This window comes from Hyla sarda, chromosome 4, assembly GCF_029499605.1.
Source record: "Hyla sarda isolate aHylSar1 chromosome 4, aHylSar1.hap1, whole genome shotgun sequence".
Taxonomy (NCBI): Eukaryota; Metazoa; Chordata; class Amphibia; order Anura; family Hylidae; genus Hyla; species Hyla sarda.
In genome coordinates, this window is record NC_079192.1 from 20348773 (window position 1) to 20367058 (window position 18286).

The 18286-nt window shown below is 47.7% G+C and overlaps 30 non-coding genes across 30 annotated transcripts; 19 read left to right on the forward strand and 11 right to left on the reverse strand.

Annotated features, from left to right (window-relative positions):
• Positions 1 to 592: 592 nt before the first annotated feature.
• Positions 593 to 664, reverse strand: TRNAQ-CUG (transfer RNA glutamine (anticodon CUG)). The gene has a single exon. It is a non-coding gene; the product is annotated as a tRNA-Gln (tRNA).
• Positions 665 to 819: 155 nt separating this feature from the next.
• Positions 820 to 901, forward strand: TRNAL-UAG (transfer RNA leucine (anticodon UAG)). The gene has a single exon. It is a non-coding gene; the product is annotated as a tRNA-Leu (tRNA).
• Positions 902 to 1187: 286 nt separating this feature from the next.
• On the forward strand, positions 1188 to 1269 carry TRNAL-AAG (transfer RNA leucine (anticodon AAG)). Its single transcript has one exon. It is a non-coding gene; the product is annotated as a tRNA-Leu (tRNA).
• A 216-nt stretch (positions 1270 to 1485) lies between these two features.
• On the forward strand, positions 1486 to 1567 carry TRNAL-AAG (transfer RNA leucine (anticodon AAG)). The gene has a single exon. It is a non-coding gene; the product is annotated as a tRNA-Leu (tRNA).
• Positions 1568 to 2316: 749 nt separating this feature from the next.
• Positions 2317 to 2398, forward strand: TRNAL-UAG (transfer RNA leucine (anticodon UAG)). Its single transcript has one exon. It is a non-coding gene; the product is annotated as a tRNA-Leu (tRNA).
• A 286-nt stretch (positions 2399 to 2684) lies between these two features.
• Positions 2685 to 2766, forward strand: TRNAL-AAG (transfer RNA leucine (anticodon AAG)). The gene has a single exon. It is a non-coding gene; the product is annotated as a tRNA-Leu (tRNA).
• Positions 2767 to 3969: 1203 nt separating this feature from the next.
• Positions 3970 to 4041, reverse strand: TRNAQ-CUG (transfer RNA glutamine (anticodon CUG)). The gene has a single exon. It is a non-coding gene; the product is annotated as a tRNA-Gln (tRNA).
• A 155-nt stretch (positions 4042 to 4196) lies between these two features.
• TRNAL-UAG (transfer RNA leucine (anticodon UAG)) lies at positions 4197 to 4278 on the forward strand. The gene has a single exon. It is a non-coding gene; the product is annotated as a tRNA-Leu (tRNA).
• A 284-nt stretch (positions 4279 to 4562) lies between these two features.
• On the forward strand, positions 4563 to 4644 carry TRNAL-AAG (transfer RNA leucine (anticodon AAG)). Its single transcript has one exon. It is a non-coding gene; the product is annotated as a tRNA-Leu (tRNA).
• A 684-nt stretch (positions 4645 to 5328) lies between these two features.
• On the reverse strand, positions 5329 to 5400 carry TRNAQ-CUG (transfer RNA glutamine (anticodon CUG)). The gene has a single exon. It is a non-coding gene; the product is annotated as a tRNA-Gln (tRNA).
• A 155-nt stretch (positions 5401 to 5555) lies between these two features.
• TRNAL-UAG (transfer RNA leucine (anticodon UAG)) lies at positions 5556 to 5637 on the forward strand. Its single transcript has one exon. It is a non-coding gene; the product is annotated as a tRNA-Leu (tRNA).
• Positions 5638 to 6667: 1030 nt separating this feature from the next.
• On the reverse strand, positions 6668 to 6739 carry TRNAQ-CUG (transfer RNA glutamine (anticodon CUG)). The gene has a single exon. It is a non-coding gene; the product is annotated as a tRNA-Gln (tRNA).
• A 155-nt stretch (positions 6740 to 6894) lies between these two features.
• TRNAL-UAG (transfer RNA leucine (anticodon UAG)) lies at positions 6895 to 6976 on the forward strand. The gene has a single exon. It is a non-coding gene; the product is annotated as a tRNA-Leu (tRNA).
• Positions 6977 to 7999: 1023 nt separating this feature from the next.
• TRNAQ-CUG (transfer RNA glutamine (anticodon CUG)) lies at positions 8000 to 8071 on the reverse strand. The gene has a single exon. It is a non-coding gene; the product is annotated as a tRNA-Gln (tRNA).
• A 157-nt stretch (positions 8072 to 8228) lies between these two features.
• TRNAL-UAG (transfer RNA leucine (anticodon UAG)) lies at positions 8229 to 8310 on the forward strand. The gene has a single exon. It is a non-coding gene; the product is annotated as a tRNA-Leu (tRNA).
• Positions 8311 to 8994: 684 nt separating this feature from the next.
• Positions 8995 to 9066, reverse strand: TRNAQ-CUG (transfer RNA glutamine (anticodon CUG)). Its single transcript has one exon. It is a non-coding gene; the product is annotated as a tRNA-Gln (tRNA).
• A 521-nt stretch (positions 9067 to 9587) lies between these two features.
• On the forward strand, positions 9588 to 9669 carry TRNAL-AAG (transfer RNA leucine (anticodon AAG)). Its single transcript has one exon. It is a non-coding gene; the product is annotated as a tRNA-Leu (tRNA).
• Positions 9670 to 10353: 684 nt separating this feature from the next.
• Positions 10354 to 10425, reverse strand: TRNAQ-CUG (transfer RNA glutamine (anticodon CUG)). Its single transcript has one exon. It is a non-coding gene; the product is annotated as a tRNA-Gln (tRNA).
• Positions 10426 to 10580: 155 nt separating this feature from the next.
• On the forward strand, positions 10581 to 10662 carry TRNAL-UAG (transfer RNA leucine (anticodon UAG)). The gene has a single exon. It is a non-coding gene; the product is annotated as a tRNA-Leu (tRNA).
• A 1338-nt stretch (positions 10663 to 12000) lies between these two features.
• On the forward strand, positions 12001 to 12082 carry TRNAL-AAG (transfer RNA leucine (anticodon AAG)). The gene has a single exon. It is a non-coding gene; the product is annotated as a tRNA-Leu (tRNA).
• Positions 12083 to 12759: 677 nt separating this feature from the next.
• TRNAQ-CUG (transfer RNA glutamine (anticodon CUG)) lies at positions 12760 to 12831 on the reverse strand. The gene has a single exon. It is a non-coding gene; the product is annotated as a tRNA-Gln (tRNA).
• A 157-nt stretch (positions 12832 to 12988) lies between these two features.
• On the forward strand, positions 12989 to 13070 carry TRNAL-UAG (transfer RNA leucine (anticodon UAG)). Its single transcript has one exon. It is a non-coding gene; the product is annotated as a tRNA-Leu (tRNA).
• A 942-nt stretch (positions 13071 to 14012) lies between these two features.
• On the reverse strand, positions 14013 to 14084 carry TRNAQ-CUG (transfer RNA glutamine (anticodon CUG)). Its single transcript has one exon. It is a non-coding gene; the product is annotated as a tRNA-Gln (tRNA).
• Positions 14085 to 14241: 157 nt separating this feature from the next.
• TRNAL-UAG (transfer RNA leucine (anticodon UAG)) lies at positions 14242 to 14323 on the forward strand. The gene has a single exon. It is a non-coding gene; the product is annotated as a tRNA-Leu (tRNA).
• A 684-nt stretch (positions 14324 to 15007) lies between these two features.
• On the reverse strand, positions 15008 to 15079 carry TRNAQ-CUG (transfer RNA glutamine (anticodon CUG)). The gene has a single exon. It is a non-coding gene; the product is annotated as a tRNA-Gln (tRNA).
• Positions 15080 to 15600: 521 nt separating this feature from the next.
• On the forward strand, positions 15601 to 15682 carry TRNAL-AAG (transfer RNA leucine (anticodon AAG)). The gene has a single exon. It is a non-coding gene; the product is annotated as a tRNA-Leu (tRNA).
• Positions 15683 to 16366: 684 nt separating this feature from the next.
• Positions 16367 to 16438, reverse strand: TRNAQ-CUG (transfer RNA glutamine (anticodon CUG)). Its single transcript has one exon. It is a non-coding gene; the product is annotated as a tRNA-Gln (tRNA).
• A 155-nt stretch (positions 16439 to 16593) lies between these two features.
• Positions 16594 to 16675, forward strand: TRNAL-UAG (transfer RNA leucine (anticodon UAG)). The gene has a single exon. It is a non-coding gene; the product is annotated as a tRNA-Leu (tRNA).
• Positions 16676 to 16961: 286 nt separating this feature from the next.
• On the forward strand, positions 16962 to 17043 carry TRNAL-AAG (transfer RNA leucine (anticodon AAG)). Its single transcript has one exon. It is a non-coding gene; the product is annotated as a tRNA-Leu (tRNA).
• Positions 17044 to 18013: 970 nt separating this feature from the next.
• On the forward strand, positions 18014 to 18095 carry TRNAL-AAG (transfer RNA leucine (anticodon AAG)). The gene has a single exon. It is a non-coding gene; the product is annotated as a tRNA-Leu (tRNA).
• Positions 18096 to 18286: the final 191 nt, after the last annotated feature.

Below are 18286 nucleotides of genomic sequence, written 5' to 3' on the forward strand. Positions count from 1 at the left end.
TAATGCAGGAGAACCTCTCGTCCCTCTCTCAGTATGGGCGCAGTATTACCACCTGCTAAGATGTTGCGCGGACAATCTGGAATACAATCCTTGAGGAGGGATCCCCAGGGATCAGATGTACTCTGTGATGAATAGGGTGAACAGGAAGAACTACAAAACTGACCCTTGCTGTCTTGCCTTAATCCTTTCCTAGATCTGAAACATAGGCACAGAGCAGTGTACACCATAATCTGCACCGAGCTGCAAAAGCTGCAAAAGCTGCAAAAGCCAGGGATATTCACAGAGGTTAACCAATCAGGAAATCCACTCTATACTAGCCAGAGCTGGCACTGTTTCTGGAAGAAAGAGGCAATTTAACTTTATTTTCTAATCCTGGATAACCCATATTTCTGGCATTATGGCTCCCGGGGGGATGTGAGTGCTCTGGGTTTCTTTGAGGCATGAGTTTTCATCCAAGTTCTCAACTAATTGCACCTTGGGGCGACAGAACACAAAGGTATGGAAGCAGCATTTATGGATTTGAAAAGCTCACATCTGGAAGAAGGTTAAATAATTTTAATACAGTACTGAGTAATGAGAGGAAAGTAAAGAAAGGTCCCACCGAGATTTGAACTCGGATCACTGGATTCAGAGTCCAGAGTGCTAACCATTACACCATGGAACCATTAAGTACCTTCACCTGCCACACTAAAACTTTTAATTCTTCCTCCAGATCTCCAGAAAACCGGGGTACGGTTACCAGATGGGGTGGCTATGATTATTTCGCCCCTTACTTAGGTCTGCGTCCTCAGGTAGGGTTGAAAAGCAGCAGTTGTGTGTGGTAGCGTGGCCGAGCGGTCTAAGGCGCTGGATTTAGGCTCCAGTCCCTTTGGAGGCGTGGGTTCGAATCCCACCGCTGCCATTAGGCACTTTTTGCTGTTTCCAGAGGGATAACGAGATTACACCTTTGATCCCTAGCGCTGAGCTAAAGCGATTAATTTTCCCTCCAGAACTATTAAACGCTGACCCTTTAAGGACATTACCATGGAGCAGCAGGCATAGGTTGTTCCTCGTTAGTATAGTTGTGAGTATTCCTGCCTGTCATGCAGGTGACCAGGCTCCGAATTCCCGAAGGGGAAGCTATGCTTGTTTTGCCCTTTACTTAGGTCTGTGTCCCCAGGTAGGGTCGGAAAGCTGCAACACCATGTGGTAGCGTGGCCGAGCGGTCTAAGGAGCTGGATTAAGGCTCCAGTCTCTTCGGGGGCGTGGGTTCGAATCCCACTGTTGCCATTGAGTAGCTTTTGCTTTTACTTGCTCTTTCAGCTCACGTTACATGCCCAGAATATGGATTGGTTGAGGCAGGTACCTGGCGCCAGCTAACTAATCAGCGCTTCCCCTTTCAATGCAGGAGAACCTCTCGTCCCTCTCTCAGTATGGGCTATGCTTGTTTTGCCCTTTACTTAGGTCTGTGTCCCCAGGTAGGGTCGGAAAGCTGCACCACCATATGGTAGCGTGGCCGAGCGGTCTAAGGCGCTGGATTAAGGCTCCAGTCTCTTCGGGGGCGTGGGTTCGAATCCCACCGTTGCCATTGAGTAGCTTTTGCTTTTACTTGCTCTTTCAGCTCACGTTACATGCCCAGAATATGGATTGGTTGAGGCAGGTACCTGGCGCCAGCTAACTAATCAGCGCTTCCCTTGACCCTTGCTGTCTTGCCTTAATCCTTCCCTAAATCTGAAACATAGGCACAGAGCAGCGTACACCATAAACTGCACCGAGCTGCAAAAGCCAGGGATATTCACAGAGGTTAACCAATCAGGAACTCCACTCTATACTAGCCAGAGCTGGCACTGTTTCTGGAAGAAAGAGGCATTTTAACTTTATTTTCTAATCCTGGATAACACATATGTCTGGCATTATGGCTCCCGGGGGGATGTGAGTGCTCTGGGTTTCTTTGAGGCATGAGTTTTCATCCAAGTTCTCAACTAATTGCACCTTGGGGCGACAGAACTCAATGGTATGGAAGCAGCATTTATGGATTTGAAAAGCTCACATCTGGAAGAAGGTTAAATAATTTTAATACAGTACTGAGTAATGAGAGGAAAGTAAAGAAAGGTCCCACCAAGATTTGAACTCGGATCACTGGATTCAGAGCTCAGAGTGCTAACCATTACACCATGGAACCATTAAGTACCTTCACCTGCCACACTAAAACTTTTAATTCTTCCTCCAGAGCTCCAGAAAACCGGGGTACGGTTCCCAGATGGGGTGGCTATGATTATTTCGCCCCTTACTTAGGTCTGCGTCCTCAGGTAGGGTTGAAAAGCAGCAGTTGTGTGTGGTAGCATGGCTGAGCGGTCTAAGGTGCTGGATTTAGGCTCCAGTCTCTTTGGAGGCGTGGGTTCGAATCCCACCGCTGCCATTAGGCACTTTTTGCTGTTTCCAGAGGGATAACGAGATTACACCTTTGATCCCTAGCGCTGAGCTAAAGCGATTAATTCTCCCTCCAGAACTATTAAACGCTGACCCTTTAAGGACATTACCATGGAGCAGCAGGCATAGGTTGTTCCTCGTTAGTATAGTTGTGAGTATTCCTGCCTGTCATGCAGGTGACCAGGCTCCGAATTCCCGAAGGGGAAGCTATGCTTGTTTTGCCCTTTACTTAGGTCTGTGTCCCCAGGTAGGGTCGGAAAAATGCAACACCATGTGGTAGCGTGGCCGAGCGGTCTAAGGCGCTGGATTAAGGCTCCAGTCTCTTCGGGGGCGTGGGTTCGAATCCCACCGTTACCATTGAGTAGCTTTTGCTTTTACTTGCTCTTTCAGCTCACGTTACATGCCCAGAATATGGATTGGTTGAGGCAGGTACCTGGCGCCAGCTAACTAATCAGCGCTTCCCCTTTCAATGCAGGAGAACCTCTCGTCCCTCTCTCAGTATGGGCGCTGTATTACCACCTGCTAAGATGTTGCGCGGACAATCTGGAATACAATCCTTGAGGAGGGATCCCCAGGGATCAGATGTACTCTGTGATGAATACGGTGAACAGGAAGAACTACAAAACTGACCCTTGCTGTCTTGCCTTAATCCTTCCCTAGATCTGAAACATAGGCACAGAGCAGCGTACACCATAATCTGCACCGAGCTGCAAAAGCCATGGATATTCACAGAGGTTAACCAATCAGGAAATCCACTCTATACTAGCCAGAGCTGGCACTATTTCTGGAAGAAAGAGGCAATTTAACTTTATTTTCTAATCCTGGATTAAGGCTCCAGTCTCTTCGGGGGCGTGGGTTTGAATCCCACCGTTGCCATTGAGTAGCTTTTGCTTTTACTTGCTCTTTCAGCTCACGTTACATGCCCAGAATATGGATTGGTTGAGGCAGGTACCTGGCGCCAGCTAACTAATCAGCGCTTCCCCTTTCAATGCAGGAGAACCTCTCGTCCCTCTCTCAGTATGGGCGCTGTATTACCACCTGCTAAGATGTTGCGCGGACAATCTGGAATACAATCCTTGAGGAGGGATCCCCAGGGATCAGATGTACTCTGTGATGAATAGGGTGAACAGGAAGAACTACAAAACTGACCCTTGCTGTCTTGCCTTAATCCTTCCCTAGAGCTGAAACATAGGCACAGAGCAGCGTACACCATAATCTGCACCGAGCTGCAAAAGCCAGGGTTATTCACAGAGGTTAACCAATCAGGAAATCCACTCTATACTAGCCAGAGCTGGCACTGTTTCTGGAAGAAAGAGGCAATTTAACTTTATTTTCTAATCCTGGATAACCCATATTTCTGGCATTATGGCTCCCGGGGGGATGTGAGTGCTCTGGGTTTCTTTGAGGCATGAGTTTTCATCCAAGTTCTCAACTAATTGCACCTTGTGGCGACAGAACACAAAGGTATGGAAGCAGCATTTATGGATTTGAAAAGCTCACATCTGGAAGAAGGTTAAATAATTTTAATACAGTACTGAGTAATGAGAGGAATGTAAAGAAAGGTCCCACCGAGTTTTGAACTCGGATCACTGGATTCAGAGTCCAGAGTGCTAACCATTACACCATGGAACCATTAAGTACCTTCACCTGCCACACTAAAACTTTTAATTCTTCCTCCAGATCTCCAGAAAACCGGGGTACGGTTCCCAGATGGGGTGGCTATGATTATTTCGCCCCTTACTTAGGTCTGCGTCCTCAGGTAGGGTTGAAAAGCAGCGGTAGTGTGCGGTAGCGTGGCCGAGCGGTCTAAGGCGCTGGATTTAGGCTCCAGTCTCTTCGGAGGCGTGGGTTCGAATCCCACCGCTGCCATTAGGCACTTTATGCTGTTTCCAGAGGGATAACGATTACACCTTTGATCCCTAGCGCTGAGCTAAAGCGATTAATTCTCCCTCCAGAACTATTAAACGCTGACCCTTTAAGGACATTACCATGGAGCAGCAGGCATAGGTTGTTCCTCGTTAGTATAGTTGTGAGTATTCCTGCCTGTCATGCAGGTGACCAGGCTCCAAATTCCCGAAGGGGATGCTATGCTTGTTTTGCCCTTTACTTAGGTCTGTGTCCCCAGGTAGGGTCGGAAAGCTGCAACACCATGTGGTAGCGTGGCCGAGCGGTCTAAGGCGCTGGATTAAGGCTCCAGTCTCTTCGGGGGCGTGGGTTCGAATCCCACCGTTGCCATTGAGTAGCTTTTGCTTTTACTTGCTCTTTCAGCTCACGTTACATGCCCAGAATATGGATTGATTGAGGCAGGTACCTGGCGCCAGCTAACTAATCAGCGCTTCCCCTTTCAATGCAGGAGAACATCTCGTCCCTCTCTCAGTATGGGCGCTGTATTACCACCTGCTAAGATGTTGCGCGGACAATCTGGAATACAATCCTTGAGGAGGGATCCCCAGGAATCAGATGTACTCTGTGATGAATAGGGTGAACAGGAAGAACTACAAAACTGACCCTTGCTGTCTTGCCTTAATCCTTCCCTAGATCTGAAACATAGGCACAGAGCAGCGTATACCATAAACTGCACCGAGCTGCAAAAGCCAGGGATATTCACAGAGGTTAACCAATCAGGAACTCCACTCTATACTAGCCAGAGCTGGCACTGTTTCTGGAAGAAAGAGGCAATTTAACTTTATTTTCTAATCCTGGATAACACATATGTCTGGCATTATGGCTCCCGGGGGGATGTGAGTGCTCTGGGTTTCTTTGAGGCATGAGTTTTCATCCAAGTTCTCAACTAGTTGCACCTTGGGGCGACAGAACTCAATGGTATGGAAGCAGCATTTATGGATTTGAAAAGCTCACATCTGGAAGAAGGTTAAATAATTTTAATACAGTACTGAGTAATGAGAGGAAAGTAAAGAAAGGTCCCACCGAGATTTGAACTCGGATCACTGGATTCAGAGTCCAGAGTGCTAACCATTACACCATGGAACCATTAAGTACCTTCACCTGCCACACTAAAACTTTTAATTCTTACTCCAGATCTCCAGAAAACCGGGGTACGGTTCCCAGATGGGGTGGCTATGATTATTTCGCCCCTTACTTAGGTCTGCGTCCTCAGGTAGGGTTGAAAAGCAGCAGTAGTGTGTGGTAGCGTGGCCGAGCGGTCTAAGGCGCTGGATTTAGGCTCCAGTCTCTTCGGAGGCGTGGGTTCGAATCCCACCGCTGCCATTAGGCACTTTTTGCTGTTTCCAGAGGGATAACGAGATTACACCTTTGATCCCTAGCGCTGAGCTAAAGCGATTAATTCTCCCTCAAGAACTATTAAACGCTGACCCTTTAAGGACATTACCATGGAGCAGCAGGCATAGGTTGTTCCTCGATAGTATAGTTGTGAGTATTCCTGCCTGTCATGCAGGTGACCAGGCTCCGAATTCCCGAAGGGGAAGCTATGCTTGTTTTGCCCTTTACTTAGGTCTGTGTCCCCAGGTAGGGTCGGAAAGCTGCAACACCATGTGGTAGCTGGATTAAGGCTCCAGTCTCTTCGGGGGCGTGGGTTCGAATCCCACCGTTGCCATTGAGTAGCTTTTGCTTTTACTTGCTCTTTCAGCTCACGTTACATGCCCAGAATATGGATTGGTTGAGGCAGGTACCTGGCGCCAGCTAACTAATCAGCGCTTCCCCTTTCAATGCAGGAGAACATCTCGTCCCTCTCTCAGTATGGGCGCTGTATTACCACCTGCTAAGATGTTGCGCGGACAATCTGGAATACAATCCTTGAGGAGGGATCCCCAGGAATCAGATGTACTCTGTGATGAATAGGGTGAACAGGAAGAACTACAAAACTGACCCTTGCTGTCTTGCCTTAATCCTTCCCTAGATCTGAAACATAGGCACAGAGCAGCGTATACCATAAACTGCACCGAGCTGCAAAAGCCAGGGATATTCACAGAGGTTAACCAATCAGGAACTCCACTCTATACTAGCCAGAGCTGGCACTGTTTCTGGAAGAAAGAGGCAATTTAACTTTATTTTCTAATCCTGGATAACACATATGTCTGGCATTATGGCTCCCGGGGGGATGTGAGTGCTCTGGGTTTCTTTGAGGCATGAGTTTTCATCCAAGTTCTCAACTAGTTGCACCTTGGGGCGACAGAACTCAATGGTATGGAAGCAGCATTTATGGATTTGAAAAGCTCACATCTGGAAGAAGGTTAAATAATTTTAATACAGTACTGAGTAATGAGAGGAAAGTAAAGAAAGGTCCCACCGAGATTTGAACTCGGATCACTGGATTCAGAGTCCAGAGTGCTAACCATTACACCATGGAACCATTAAGTACCTTCACCTGCCACACTAAAACTTTTAATTCTTACTCCAGATCTCCAGAAAACCGGGGTACCGTTCCCAGATGGGGTGGCTATGATTATTTCGCCCCTTACTTAGGTCTGCGTCCTCAGGTAGGGTTGAAAAGCAGCAGTTGTGTGTGGTAGCGTGGCCGAGCAGTCTAAGGCGCTGGATTTAGGCTCCAGTCTCTTTGGAGGCGTGGGTTCGAATCCCACTGCTGCCATTAGGCACTTTTTGCTGTTTCCAGAGGGATAACGAGATTACACCTTTGATCCCTAGCGCTGAGCTAAAGCGATTAATTCTCCCTCAAGAACTATTAAACGCTGACCCTTTAAGGACATTACCATGGAGCAGCAGGCATAGGTTGTTCCTCGTTAGTATAGTTGTGAGTATTCCTGCCTGTCATGCAGGTGACCAGGCTCCGAATTCCCGAAGGGGAAGCTATGCTTGTTTTGCCCTTTACTTAGGTCTGTGTCCCCAGGTAGGGTCGGAAAGCTGCAACACCATGTGGTAGCTGGATTAAGGCTCCAGTCTCTTCGGGGGCGTGGGTTCGAATCCCACCGTTGCCATTGAGTAGCTTTTGCTTTTACTTGCTCTTTCAGCTCACGTTACATGCCCAGAATATGGATTGGTTGAGGCAGGTACCTGGCGCCAGCTAACTAATCAGCGCTTCCCCTTTCAATGCAAGAGAACCTCTCGTCCCTCTCTCAGTATGGGCGCTGTATTACCACCTGCTAAGATGTTGCGCGGACAATCTGGAATACAATCCTTGAGGAGGGATCCCCAGGGATCAGATGTACTCTGTGATGAATAGGGTGAACAGGAAGAACTACAAAACTGACCCTTGCTGTCTTGCCTTAATCCTTCCCTAAATCTGAAACATAGGCACAGAGCAGCGTACACCATAATCTGCACCGAGCTGCAAAAGCCAGGGATATTCACAGAGGTTAACCAATCAGGAACTCCACTCTATACTAGCCAGAGCTGGCACTGTTTCTGGAAGAAAGAGGCATTTTAACTTTATTTTCTAATCCTGGATAACACATATGTCTGGCATTATGGCTCCCGGGGGGATGTGAGTGCTCTGGGTTTCTTTGAGGCATGAGTTTTCATCTAAGTTCTCAACTAATTGCACCTTAGGGCGACAGAACACAATGGTATGGAAGCAGCATTTATGGATTTGAAAAGCTCACATCTGGAAGAAGGTTAAATAATTTTAATACAGTACTGAGAGGAAAGTAAAGAAAGGTCCCACCGAGATTTGAACTCGGATCACTGGATTCAGAGTCCAGAGTGCTAACCATTACACCATGGAACCATTAAGTACCTTCACCTGCCACACTAAAACTTTTAATTCTTCCTCCAGATCTACAACAAAAACCGGGGTACGGTTCCCAGATGGGGTGGCTATGATTATTTCGCCCCTTACTTAGGTCTGCGTCCTCAGGTAGGGTTGAAAAGCAGCAGTTGTGTGTGGTAGCGTGGCCGAGCGGTCTAAGGCGCAGGATTTAGGCTCCAGTCTCTTCTGGGGCGTGGGTTCGAATCCCACCGTTGCCATTGAGTAGCTTTTGCTTTTACTTGCTCTTTCAGCTCACGTTACATGCCCAGCATATGGATTGGTTGAGGCAGGTACCTGGCGCCAGCTAACTAATCAGTGCTTCCCCTTTCAATGCAGGAGAACCTCTCGTCCCTCTCTCAGTATGGGCGCTGTATTACCACCTGCTAAGATGTTGCGCGGACAATCTGGAATACAATCCTTGAGGAGGGATCCCCAGGGATCAGATGTACTCTGTGATGAATAGGGTGAACAGGAAGAACTACAAAACTGACCCTTGCTGTCTTGCCTTAATCCTTCCCTAGATCTGAAACATAGGCACAGAGCAGCGTACACCATAAACTGCACCGAGCTGCAAAAGCCAGGGATATTCAAAGAGGTTAACCAATCAGGAACTCCACTCTATACTAGCCAGAGCTGGCACTGTTTCTGGAAGAAAGAGGCATTTTAACTTTATTTTCTAATCCTGGATAACACATATGTCTGGCATTATGGCTCCCGGGGGGATGTGAGTGCTCTGGGTTTCTTTGAGGCATGAGTTTTCATCCAAGTTCTCAACTAATTGCACCTTGGGGCGACAGAACTCAATGGTATGGAAGCAGCATTTATGGATTTGAAAAGCTCACATCTGGAAGAAGGTTAAATAATTTTAATACAGTACTGAGTAATGAGAGGAAAGTAAAGAAAGGTCCCACCAAGATTTGAACTCGGATCACTGGATTCAGAGTCCAGAGTGCTAACCATTACACCATGGAACCATTAAGTACCTTCACCTGCCACACTAAAACTTTTAATTCTTCCTCCAGAGCTCCAGAAAACCGGGGTACGGTTCCCAGATGGGGTGGCTATGATTATTTCGCCCCTTACTTAGGTCTGCGTCCTCAGGTAGGGTTGAAAAGCAGCAGTTGTGTGTGGTAGCATGGCCAAGCGGTCTAAGTCGCTGGTTTTAGGCTCCAGTCTCTTTGGAGGCGTGGGTTCGAATCCCACCGCTGCCATTAGGCACATTTTGCTGTTTCCAGAGGGATAACGATTACACCTTTGATCCCTAGCGTTGAGCTAAAGCGATTAATTCTCCCTCCAGAACTATTAAACGCTGACCCTTTAAGGACATTACCATGGAGCAGCAGGCATACGTTGTTCCTCGTTAGTATAGTTGTGAGTATTCCTGCCTGTCATGCAGGTGACCAGGCTCCGAATTCCCGAAGGGGAAGCTATGCTTGTTTTGCCCTTTACTTAGGTCTGTGTCCCCAGGTAGGGTCGGAAAGCTGCAACACCATGTGGTAGCGTGGCCGAGCGGTCTAAGGCGCTGGATTAAGGCTCCAGTCTCTTCGGGGGCGTGGGTTCGAATCCCACCGTTGCCATTTAGTAGCTTTTGCTTTTACTTGCTCTTTCAGCTCACGTTACATGCCCAGAATATGGATTGGTTGAGGCAGGTACCTGGCGCCAGCGAACTAATCAGCGCTTCCCCTTTCAATGCAGGAGAACCTCTCGTCCCTCTCTCAGTATGGGCGCTGTATTACCACCTGCTAAGATGTTGCGCGGACAATCTGGAATACAATCCTTGAGGAGGGATCCCCAGGGATCAGATGTACACTGTGATGAATAGGGTGAACAGGAAGAACTACAAAACTGACCCTTGCTGTCTTGCCTTAATCCTTCCCTAGATCTGAAACATAGGCACAGAGCAGCGTACACCATAAACTGCACAGAGCTGCAAAAGCCAGGGATATTCACAGAGGTTAACCAATCAGGAACTCCACTCTATACTAGCCTGAGCTGGCACTGTTTCTGGAAGAAAGAGGCATTTTAACTTTATTTTCTAATCCTGGATAACACATATGTCTGGCATTATGGCTCCCGGGGGGATGTGAGTGCTCTGGGTTTCTTTGAGGCATGAGTTTTCATCCAAGTTCTCAACTAATTGCACCTTGGGGCGACAGAACTCAATGGTATGGAAGCAGCATTTATGGATTTGAAAAGCTCACATCTGGAAGAAGGTTAAATAATTTTAATACAGTACTGAGTAATGAGAGGAAAGTAAAGAAAGGTCCCACCGAGATTTGAACTCGGATCACTGGATTCAGAGTCCAGAGTGCTAACCATTACACCATGGAACCATTAAGTACCTTCACCTGCCACACTAAAACTTTTAATTCTTCCTCCTGATCTCCAGAAAACCGGGGTACGGTTCCCAGATGGGGTGGCTATGATTATTTTGCCCCTTACTTAGGTCTGCGTCCTCAGGTAGGGTAAAAAAGCAGCAGTTGTGTGTGGTAGCGTGGCAGAGCGCTCTAAGGCGCTGGATTTAGGCTCCAGTCTCTTTGGAGGCGTGGGTTCGAATCCCACCGCTGCCATTAGGCACTTTTTGCTGTTTCCAGAGGGATAACGAGATTACACCTTTGATCCCTAGCGCTGAGCTAAAGCGATTAATTCTCCCTCCAGAACTATTAAACGCTGACCCTTTAAGGACATTACCATGGAGCAGCAGGCATAGGTTGTTCCTCGTTAGTATAGTTGTGAGTATTCCTGCCTGTCATGCAGGTGACCAGGCTCTGAATTCCCGAAGGGGAAGCTATGCTTGTTTTGCCCTTTACTTAGGTCTGTGTCCCCAGGTAGGGTCGGTAAGCTGCAACACCATGTGGTAGCGTGGCAGAGCGGTCTAAGGCGCTGGATTAAGGCTCCAGTCTCTTCGGGGGCGTGGGTTTGAATCCCACCATTGCCATTGAGTAGCTTTTGCTTTTACTTGCTCTTTCAGCTCACGTTACATGCCCAGAATATGGATTGGTTGAGGCAGGTACCTGGCGCCAGCTAACTAATCAGCGCTTCCCCTTTTAATGCAGGAGAACCTCTCGTCCCTCTCTCAGTATGGGCGCTGTATTACCACCTGCTAAGATGTTGCGCGGACAATCTGGAATACAATCCTTGAGGAGGGATCCCCAGGGATCAGATGTACTCTGTGATGAATAGGGTGAACAGGAAGAACTACAAAACTGACCCTTGCTGTCTTGCCTTAATCCTTCCCTAGATCTGAAACATAGGCACAGAGCAGAGTACACTATAATCTGCACCGAGCTGCAAAAGCCAGGGATATTCACAGAGGTTAACCAATCAGGAAATCCACTCTATACTAGCCAGAGCTGGCACTGTTTCTGGAAGAAAGAGGCAATTTAACTTTATTTTCTAATCCTGGATAATCCATATTTCTGGCATTATGGCTCCCGGGGGGATGTGAGTGCTCTGGGTTTCTTTGAGGCATGAGTTTTCATCCAAGTTCTCAACTAATTGCACCTTGGGGCGACAGAACACAAAGGTATGGAAGCAGCATTTATGGATTTGAAAGGCTCCATTTGAAGCTGGATTTAGGCTCCAGTCTCTCCGGAGGCGTGGGTTCGAATCTCACCGCTGCCATTATGCACTTTTTGCTGTTTCCAGAGGGATAACGATTACATCTTTGATCCCTAGCGCTGAGCTAAAGCGATTAATTCTCCCTCCAGAACTATTAAACGCTGACCCTTTAAGGACATTACCATGGAGCAGCAGGCATACGTTGTTCCTCGTTAGTATAGTTGTGAGTATTCCTGCCTGTCATGCAGGTGACCAGGCTCCGAATTCCCGAAGGGGAAGCTATGCTTGTTTTGCCCTTTACTTAGGTCTGTGTCCCCAGGTAGGGTCGGAAAGCTGCAACACCATGTGGTAGCGTGGCCGAGCGGTCTAAGGCGCTGGATTAAGGCTCCAGTCTCTTCGGGGGCGTGGGTTCGAATCCCACCGTTGCCATTTAGTAGCTTTTGCTTTTACTTGCTCTTTCAGCTCACGTTACATGCCCAGAATATGGATTGGTTGAGGCAGGTACCTGGCGCCAGCTAACTAATCAGCGCTTCCCCTTTCAATGCAGGAGAACCTCTCGTCCCTCTCTCAGTATGGGCGCTGTATTACCACCTGCTAAGATGTTGCGCGGACAATCTGGAATACAATCCTTGAGGAGGGATCCCCAGGGATCAGATGTACTCTGTGATGAATAGGGTGAACAGGAAGAACTACAAAACTGACCCTTGCTGTCTTGCCTTAATCCTTCCCTAGATCTGAAACATAGGCACAGAGCAGCGTACACCATAATCTGCAGTGAGCTGCAAAAGCCAGGGATATTCACAGAGGTTAACCAATCAGGAAATCCACTCTATACTAGCCAGAGCTGGCACTGTTTCTGGAAGAAAGAGGCAATTTAACTTTATTTTCTAATCCTGGATAACCCATATTTCTGGCATTATGGCTCCCGGGGGGATGTGAGTGCTCTGGGTTTCTTTGAGGCATGAGTTTTCATCCAAGTTCTCAACTAATTGCACCTTGGGGCGACAGAACACAAAGGTATGGAAGCAGCATTTATGGATTTGAAAAGCTCACATCTGGAAGAAGGTTAAATAATTTTAATACAGTACTGAGAGGAAAGTAAAGAAAGGTCCCACCGAGATTTGAACTCGGATCACTGGATTCAGAGTCCAGAGTGCTAACCATTACACCATGGAACCATTAAGTACCTTCACCTGCCACACTAAAACTTTTAATTCTTCCTCCAGATCTACAACAAAAACCGGGGTACGGTTCCCAGATGGGGTGGCTATGATTATTTCGCCCCTTACTTAGGTCTGCGTCCTCAGGTAGGGTTGAAAAGCAGCAGTTGTGTGTGGTAGTGTGGCCGAGCGGTCTAAGGCGCAGGATTTAGGCTCCAGTCTCTTCTGGGGCGTGGGTTCGAATCCCACCGTTGCCATTGAGTAGCTTTTGCTTTTACTTGCTCTTTCAGCTCACGTTACATGCCCAGCATATGGATTGGTTGAGGCAGGTACCTGGCGCCAGCTAACTAATCAGTGCTTCCCCTTTCAATGCAGGAGAACCTCTCGTCCCTCTCTCAGTATGGGCGCTGTATTACCACCTGCTAAGATGTTGCGCGGACAATCTGGAATACAATCCTTGAGGAGGGATCCCCAGGGATCAGATGTACTCTGTGATGAATAGGGTGAACAGGAAGAACTACAAAACTGACCCTTGCTGTCTTGCCTTAATCCTTCCCTAGATCTGAAACATAGGCACAGAGCAGCGTACACCATAAACTGCACCGAGCTGCAAAAGCCAGGGATATTCAAAGAGGTTAACCAATCAGGAACTCCACTCTATACTAGCCAGAGCTGGCACTGTTTCTGGAAGAAAGAGGCATTTTAACTTTATTTTCTAATCCTGGATAACACATATGTCTGGCATTATGGCTCCCGGGGGGATGTGAGTGCTCTGGGTTTCTTTGAGGCATGAGTTTTCATCCAAGTTCTCAACTAATTGCACCTTGGGGCGACATAGGCACAGAGCAGCGTACACCATAATCTGCAGTGAGCTGCAAAAGCCAGGGATATTCACAGAGGTTAACCAATCAGGAAATCCACTCTATACTAGCCAGAGCTGGCACTGTTTCTGGAAGAAAGAGGCAATTTAACTTTATTTTCTAATCCTGGATAACCCATATTTCTGGCATTATGGCTCCCGGGGGGATGTGAGTGCTCTGGGTTTCTTTGAGGCATGAGTTTTCATCCAAGTTCTCAACTAATTGCACCTTGGGGCGACAGAACACAAAGGTATGGAAGCAGCATTTATGGATTTGAAAAGCTCACATCTGGAAGAAGGTTAAATAATTTTAATACAGTACTGAGAGGAAAGTAAAGAAAGGTCCCACCGAGATTTGAACTCGGATCACTGGATTCAGAGTCCAGAGTGCTAACCATTACACCATGGAACCATTAAGTACCTTCACCTGCCACACTAAAACTTTTAATTCTTCCTCCAGATCTACAACAAAAACCGGGGTACGGTTCCCAGATGGGGTGGCTATGATTATTTCGCCCCTTACTTAGGTCTGCGTCCTCAGGTAGGGTTGAAAAGCAGCAGTTGTGTGTGGTAGTGTGGCCGAGCGGTCTAAGGCGCAGGATTTAGGCTCCAGTCTCTTCTGGGGCGTGGGTTCGAATCCCACCGTTGCCATTGAGTAGCTTTTGCTTTTACTTGCTCTTTCAGCTCACGTTACATGCCCAGCATATGGATTGGTTGAGGCAGGTACCTGGCGCCAGCTAACTAATCAGTGCTTCCCCTTTCAATGCAGGAGAACCTCTCGTCCCTCTCTCAGTATGGGCGCTGTATTACCACCTGCTAAGATGTTGCGCGGACAATCTGGAATACAATCCTTGAGGAGGGATCCCCAGGGATCAGATGTACTCTGTGATGAATAGGGTGAACAGGAAGAACTACAAAACTGACCCTTGCTGTCTTGCCTTAATCCTTCCCTAGATCTGAAACATAGGCACAGAGCAGCGTACACCATAAACTGCACCGAGCTGCAAAAGCCAGGGATATTCAAAGAGGTTAACCAATCAGGAACTCCACTCTATACTAGCCAGAGCTGGCACTGTTTCTGGAAGAAAGAGGCATTTTAACTTTATTTTCTAATCCTGGATAACACATATGTCTGGCATTATGGCTCCCGGGGGGATGTGAGTGCTCTGGGTTTCTTTGAGGCATGAGTTTTCATCCAAGTTCTCAACTAATTGCACCTTGGGGCGACAGAACTCAATGGTATGGAAGCAGCATTTATGGATTTGAAAAGCTCACATCTGGAAGAAGGTTAAATAATTTTAATACAGTACTGAGTAATGAGAGGAAAGTAAAGAAAGGTCCCACCAAGATTTGAACTCGGATCACTGGATTCAGAGTCCAGAGTGCTAACCATTACACCATGGAACCATTAAGTACCTTCACCTGCCACACTAAAACTTTTAATTCTTCCTCCAGAGCTCCAGAAAACCGGGGTACGGTTCCCAGATGGGGTGGCTATGATTATTTCGCCCCTTACTTAGGTCTGCGTCCTCAGGTAGGGTTGAAAAGCAGCAGTTGTGTGTGGTAGCATGGCCAAGCGGTCTAAGTCGCTGGTTTTAGGCTCCAGTCTCTTTGGAGGCGTGGGTTCGAATCCCACCGCTGCCATTAGGCACATTTTGCTGTTTCCAGAGGGATAACGATTACACCTTTGATCCCTAGCGTTGAGCTAAAGCGATTAATTCTCCCTCCAGAACTATTAAACGCTGACCCTTTAAGGACATTACCATGGAGCAGCAGGCATACGTTGTTCCTCGTTAGTATAGTTGTGAGTATTCCTGCCTGTCATGCAGGTGACCAGGCTCCGAATTCCCGAAGGGGAAGCTATGCTTGTTTTGCCCTTTACTTAGGTCTGTGTCCCCAGGTAGGGTCGGAAAGCTGCAACACCATGTGGTAGCGTGGCCGAGCGGTCTAAGGCGCTGGATTAAGGCTCCAGTCTCTTCGGGGGCGTGGGTTCGAATCCCACCGTTGCCATTGAGTAGCTTTTGCTTTTACTTGCTCTTTCAGCTCACGTTACATGCCCAGAATATGGATTGGTTGAGGCAGGTACCTGGCGCCAGCGAACTAATCAGCGCTTCCCCTTTCAATGCAGGAGAACCTCTCGTCCCTCTCTCAGTATGGGCGCTGTATTACCACCTGCTAAGATGTTGCGCGGACAATCTGGAATACAATCCTTGAGGAGGGATCCCCAGGGATCAGATGTACACTGTGATGAATAGGGTGAACAGGAAGAACTACAAAACTGACCCTTGCTGTCTTGCCTTAATCCTTCCCTAGATCTGAAACATAGGCACAGAGCAGCGTACACCATAAACTGCACAGAGCTGCAAAAGCCAGGGATATTCACAGAGGTTAACCAATCAGGAACTCCACTCTATACTAGCCTGAGCTGGCACTGTTTCTGGAAGAAAGAGGCATTTTAACTTTATTTTCTAATCCTGGATAACACATATGTCTGGCATTATGGCTCCCGGGGGGATGTGAGTGCTCTGGGTTTCTTTGAGGCATGAGTTTTCATCCAAGTTCTCAACTAATTGCACCTTGGGGCGACAGAACTCAATGGTATGGAAGCAGCATTTATGGATTTGAAAAGCTCACATCTGGAAGAAGGTTAAATAATTTTAATACAGTACTGAGTAATGAGAGGAAAGTAAAGAAAGGTCCCACCGAGATTTGAACTCGGATCACTGGATTCAGAGTCCAGAGTGCTAACCATTACACCATGGAACCATTAAGTACCTTCACCTGCCACACTAAAACTTTTAATTCTTCCTCCTGATCTCCAGAAAACCGGGGTACGGTTCCCAGATGGGGTGGCTATGATTATTTTGCCCCTTACTTAGGTCTGCGTCCTCAGGTAGGGTAAAAAAGCAGCAGTTGTGTGTGGTAGCGTGGCAGAGCGCTCTAAGGCGCTGGATTTAGGCTCCAGTCTCTTTGGAGGCGTGGGTTCGAATCCCACCGCTGCCATTAGGCACTTTTTGCTGTTTCCAGAGGGATAACGAGATTACACCTTTGATCCCTAGCGCTGAGCTAAAGCGATTAATTCTCCCTCCAGAACTATTAAACGCTGACCCTTTAAGGACATTACCATGGAGCAGCAGGCATAGGTTGTTCCTCGTTAGTATAGTTGTGAGTATTCCTGCCTGTCATGCAGGTGACCAGGCTCTGAATTCCCGAAGGGGAAGCTATGCTTGTTTTGCCCTTTACTTAGGTCTGTGTCCCCAGGTAGGGTCGGTAAGCTGCAACACCATGTGGTAGCGTGGCAGAGCGGTCTAAGGCGCTGGATTAAGGCTCCAGTCTCTTCGGGGGCGTGGGTTTGAATCCCACCGTTGCTATTGAGTAGCTTTTGCTTTTACTTGCTCTTTCAGCTCACGTTACATGCCCAGAATATGGATTGGTTGAGGCAGGTACCTGGCGCCAGCTAACTAATCAGCGCTTCCCCTTTTAATGCAGGAGAACCTCTCGTCCCTCTCTCAGTATGGGCGCTGTATTACCACCTGCTAAGATGTTGCGCGGACAATCTGGAATACAATCCTTGAGGAGGGATCCCCAGGGATCAGATGTACTCTGTGATGAATAGGGTGAACAGGAAGAACTACAAAACTGACCCTTGCTGTCTTGCCTTAATCCTTCCCTAGATCTGAAACATAGGCACAGAGCAGAGTACACTATAATCTGCACCGAGCTGCAAAAGCCAGGGATATTCACAGAGGTTAACCAATCAGGAAATCCACTCTATACTAGCCAGAGCTGGCACTGTTTCTGGAAGAAAGAGGCAATTTAACTTTATTTTCTAATCCTGGATAATCCATATTTCTGGCATTATGGCTCCCGGGGGGATGTGAGTGCTCTGGGTTTCTTTGAGGCATGAGTTTTCATCCAAGTTCTCAACTAATTGCACCTTGGGGCGACAGAACACAAAGGTATGGAAGCAGCATTTATGGATTTGAAAGGCTCCATTTGAAGCTGGATTTAGGCTCCAGTCTCTCCGGAGGCGTGGGTTCGAATCTCACCGCTGCCATTATGCACTTTTTGCTGTTTCCAGAGGGATAACGATTACATCTTTGATCCCTAGCGCTGAGCTAAAGCGATTAATTCTCCCTCCAGAACTATTAAACGCTGACCCTTTAAGGACATTACCATGGAGCAGCAGGCATAGGTTGTTCCTCGTTAGTATAGTTGTGAGTATTCCTGCCTGTCATGCAGGTGACCAGGCTCCGAATTCCCGAAGGGGAAGCTATGCTTGTTTTGCCCTTTACTTAGGTCTATGTCCCCAGGTAGGGTCGGAAAGCTGCAACACCATGTGGTAGCGTGGCCGAGCGGTCTAAGGCGCTGGATTAAGGCTCCAGTCTCTTCGGGGGCGTGGGTTCGAATCCCACCGTTGCCGTTGAGTAGCTTTTGCTTTTACTTGCTCTTTCAGCTCACGTTACATGCCCAGAATATGGATTGGTTGAGGCAGGTACCTGGTGCCAGCTAACTAATCAGCGCTTCCCCTTTCAATGCAGGAGAACCTCTCGTCCCTCTCTCAGTATGGGCGCTGTATTACCACCTGCTAAGATGTTGCGCGGACAATCTGGA